The sequence below is a fragment of the Myotis daubentonii genome, chromosome 18 (genome assembly GCF_963259705.1).
Source record: "Myotis daubentonii chromosome 18, mMyoDau2.1, whole genome shotgun sequence".
NCBI classification, from domain to species: domain Eukaryota; kingdom Metazoa; phylum Chordata; class Mammalia; order Chiroptera; family Vespertilionidae; genus Myotis; species Myotis daubentonii.
Genome location: NC_081857.1, coordinates 1993460 through 1998429, shown reverse-complemented (window position 1 = coordinate 1998429; position 4970 = coordinate 1993460).

Here is a 4970-nt window from a genome sequence, read left to right as displayed (position 1 = left end):
CTCTCGATGACCAAGAACAGAAGTCATAAGATGCTGCTGCAGTGGGCGAGGTGTAATTTGTTTAGGACCGTGGCTGCTCCCGCCGCGCCAGCTCAGCGTCACCAAGCAGGAGGCATGTCAACAGCAGAGAGTAAGAACAAGAATGACACGCCACTGGTGACCTGTTCGCTGTGTCCGCGTGCTGCGTAGATTTAGTCTTCGTAGTTACTCACGGGTGTGGCCTGCTGGCACCCCCACTGTGCAGATGGGGAGACTGAGGCTCGAGCGCTCGCTTGCCCAGACCGCACGCGGGTACGTAGTGAAAGTTAAGCCTGCCTGACTCAAAACCCATGTCGCCTCGCTCGCTAAGGGGCCGGTACCTGTTGCCAGGGGCTGTTCATGACTCTGAGGATCTCGCAGTGAGAAGATCACTGAGCTTATCTTCCCGTCCACATGACATGCTTATGTAAGGAGCATGAAAATCTCCATTAGCAGACTCGTTTTCTCTAATATATTAACCTCTTAGCCTGATCGCCATAACTAATTATCAGTGTCATAGAGCTGGAAGTATATGGTGTGTTTCCGTTCCAGTTTAATTTCCCTGTTGGAGTGGGGCTAGGTTGTGCCATTCAATGTGTCCCTCTTACCCTTTGATTCCCACGTCATTCGAAAACCCTGGAGAAATCTCAGGTTGGCTGTGGGGTTGTCTGAAGTCGCTGCCTGGCTGTCAGGGCTCAGGGAAGGGGCTCAGTCCAGGTCCCCAGTGTCTCTGTAAGTGTCATTCCCTGGCGTCTCCCTGGCATGAATCGCGGGTGTCCAGGGCCGATGTCCCAGGAAGACTGGGAAGTAAGTTCTCTGGCCACTTGGCGCCAGATTGAGGCCCTGGGTGATGTCCACCAATTCTGCGCTCCCCATGCTGGCTCCCTCTGTGCTTCAGCGAGGGAAGTGCTGGAAGGAAAAGATGGGGACACCTGCCCTCCTGGCCGGCACTGTCCTCCTCATGTCTTTGTTTTATTATCTTTCATCCCAGGCTGCGGCGCCTGCCTCCAGCAGCTCCAACCCAGGCGGCTCCGGGCGCGTTCCCTTTCCCTCTCTGCTTGGTGGTCCCTCTCCACCTCCCTCTCCACCACTCCACTCCCACCTCCCACCAGAAACAAGCTCCCCACAGGTCCGCATGGCTGTACAGCTATGTTCTACCAAACAGTCAGGAAATTGGTGAATTCATACAGTTTTTCACACATTCCTTCCAAGACTATAAAAAGAGGGAACACTGCCTAATGCATCCTAGAGGGATAATCTAGCTGCACATTCAAAATGAGACAAGAAAATTATGACTATGTGAAAACTACAGGCCAATTTCATTCACAAATTCAGATGAAAAAATCTTGAGCGTAGAATCAGAAAACCCATTTCTGCAATGTATAAAAGACGCTACCTCACTAACAAATGAGATTTTTCCAAGATTGTAACATAGTTTCAGTATAAGAAAACTCATTGATGCGGTTTACCATATTAAAGGAAAAAATACGGTCATCATAGAGATGAATACAAATTTGATAAAATTCAGCTAATATTCATGATTTTAAAAATGGGATCTTGGAGGCCTGGCTGGTGGCTCAGTTGGTTGGGGCATCGTCCTATGCACTGAGGCTGCAGGTTCGACTCCCGGTCAGAGCACATATCTAGGTTGTAGTTGGAGCCTGTCCGGGGCACGTACGGGAGGCAACCAATTGTGTTACTCTCTCACAGGGATGCTTCTCTCTCTCTCCCCCCTCCCTCCATCTCTGTTTAAAAATCAATAAACATATCCTAGGGTGAGGATTTTTTTAAAAATAGAATCTTAGAAAATTTGGAATAAGTGTTATTTCCTTCATCTGGTAAAAGGTTTGTGCCAAAAATGATAGCAACTCCACCCTTCATGGTGAATATTAAAAGAATTCTCTTTCAAATTAAAAATATGTTTAAAAAGTCTGCTGTCACCACTTCTAGTCAATATAGTACTGGAAAGAAGATAGCTCAGTTTGACTATGAAACATAAGTATAGGATGAGAAAAAGAACTAAGCTGTCATTATTTTCAGGTATTTCAACTCCTATATAGGAAACTAAAAAACATAGAAATTAATTATTAGAACTAATGAAATGATTTACCAGTGTTTCCAGTAATAAAAACTATCTACAGAACTCAACTGCATAACTATGAGGGCTCTGGAGGCATTAGACACCATCGTGTGTGCTGTGTGTGTGGTTACGCCGATGAAAAGTTCAAGGAACAGATATATCAACAGTTGTGCAAGACAAAACCCTTATGGAGAAAACTATAAAATGTTAGTGAAATACATTAAAGAAATCTTAAATAAATGGAAAGAGATCCATCTTTTTCATTAATGGATGTCAATTCTCCCCAAATTACTTTTTACATTCAATTCATCTCCAAAGAAAATTCTGCAGGTGTTTCTTTAGCTGACTCTGCGTCTCTGAGAAGAAAAGGTCGAGAATAACCAATACATTGATGCAAAAGAGGGCAAGATTGTGATCCGGCTGAAATCACAAATTATCACAAAGTCTGCTAAGTGCCATGTCGTTTGGGGCCAGGGTACGATGACCAGATGAATGGCATCCAATGGAAGTCCCAGAAACTTAGAAACAATGCGTGGCGGAGTGTGGAGTGAAGTAGACTATGTCACGAGGAACGCGGAGACGATGGCCGTGTGGGGAAGATGAAACCGAATGCCTATTTCCCCGTTTGTCAATATCAGCTGCAGTCAAAATTGTTACCTAAATGTAAAAGGCAATGCTTAACACTTTTAGAAAAACATTAAGAAGACCTTTGTGATTCCAGTGTAAGAAAAGACTTTTTACACTCAAAAAGCCAAGATCACCTGGAGAATATTACGCTGAGTGAAATAAGCCAGTCAGAGAAAGATAAGATTCCACATATGATCTCACTCACATGTGGAATCTAAAGAACCAAATAAACTAATTATCAAAAATAGACCCAGAGACATAGAAGCATGAGCACACTGTTGAATCTCAGAGAGAAGACAGGAGAGGGTGGGTGGGGAGAGATCAACCAATGAACTTGAATGCACATATGCATAACCTGTGGACACAGACAATAGGGTGGGGGCCGGGGGCGGGGGGGGGGGGGCGGGAGGGGAGCAGGCTGAAGAGGTAATGGGGGGAAAGGAAGACCTATGTAATACTTTCAACAATAAAGAGTAAAAAGAAAAACAAAGATCATAAAAGAAAGAAATTGATAGATTAGCTATATTAAAGCCAGAACTTACATTCAACAAAAGGCACCATGAGGAAAGTGAAGGGGGTAGAAATATGTGAACACATTAATAACAAAGGGTTTGTGTTCGGAAATCACACACTTAAATTCAAAAGGAGAAGAACAAAATCTCGTTAGGAAAGTTGGCAAAAGTCATGACCAGTCATTTTCCAGAAGAGAAAACACCAATAGTCAATAAACATATAAAAAGATACTAATTTTAACCCTAGCCGGTTTTGCTCAGTGGATAGAGCATCGGCCTGCGGACTGAAGGGTCCCGGGTTCGATTCTGGTCCAGGGCATGTACTTGGTTGCAGGCACGTCCCCAGTGGGGAGTGTGCAGGAGGCAGCTGATCGATGTTTCTAACTCTCTATCCCTCTCCCTTCCTCTCTGTAAAAAAATCAATAAAATATATATTTTTTAAAAAGATACTAATTTTATTATTAATCAGTGAAATGTAATTTAAAGTCCCAGTGAAATAGGACTTCGCAACCAATGGATTAGCAAAAATTAAAATGTTGGCCAATACCCAAAGTTGGCAGGAATGCTCCCTGGGCAGGGCTGGTGGAGGATCAGTTGGCCCGCGGCTCTGGGGAAGAGCGGGCAGTGAACACCCGGGAAACCGGGCAGGTGCAGACGCTGCCATCCAGCAGTTGGGCTTTTCGACACAAGAATGTTCTGGAAAGCAAGGCCGGCGTTAGCAAAAAAGGAAAACAACACAAAAACACCCAGTGCAAAAAGGGAAATTGCATTCTATAAAAAACAGGAAATATCATAGAGCAGAAAATGAGTGAATATGGCCACATGCAAAAGTTCAGATGAATCTCAAAAATATAGTATCAGGCCCTGGCAAGTCTGGCTAAGTCAGCCCAAGCACTGCAGAGTCATAGGTTCAATCCCTGCTCAAGGGCAAGTACCTGGATTGCAGGTTCAGTTCCTGGCCCTGGTCTGGGATGTGCAGGAGGAAACCAATCAATGTGAGTCTCCCACATTGATGGTTCTCTCTCTCTCTCACTCCATCTCTGCCTCTCTTTCTTCCTCCCCTCCCTCCCTTCCTTCCACTCGCTCTAAAAAAAAAAAAAATCAATGAAAAAATATCCTGGGGTGAGGATTAAAAAATAAATATTAAATAAAAAGCAGTAATTATTTCCTCCCCCGTGTCTTTAAATAGATAAATATATGGTATTGGGCAAAACAGTCAAAATCTCAAACATAGCCGCCCTGAAGTCATGTGTATGAGTCAAACCAGAAGAAAGTAGACAGAATGCTGTGAGCCCCACCCGGACCGTGGTTCCCCGAGGGCAGTGAGCGTGAGGCGCACGCTGTCCGCAGGCACAGGGAACCAGGCTGGCGGGTGCACAAGTTCATTTCAATATTTCTCTTTAAACTCTAAATATACGTTATATACACTCTTCTCTGCGGATGATGTATTTCATAATAAAAAAATTTTAATATCATGGAAATCCCAGGTTGGAAATATTTCCGAAGTCTCCGAAGAGCAGCCCAGTGGAGGCGCAGTAACTCAGAGGGAGGAATGAGCTCAGGGCGACGCACAGAAACTCAGCTCAGACAAAGGAGCGTGATGTGCAGGCGGGCGGCAGGAGCAGAGTGAAATGCACTCTTAGCAGCGCCCGCATCTCCAAGTACAGAAGGGAGGAGAAAACCCTCGATACTGGTTTCAGGGAGGAAATACAAGTTTGCCCTGCAGGGAGCAG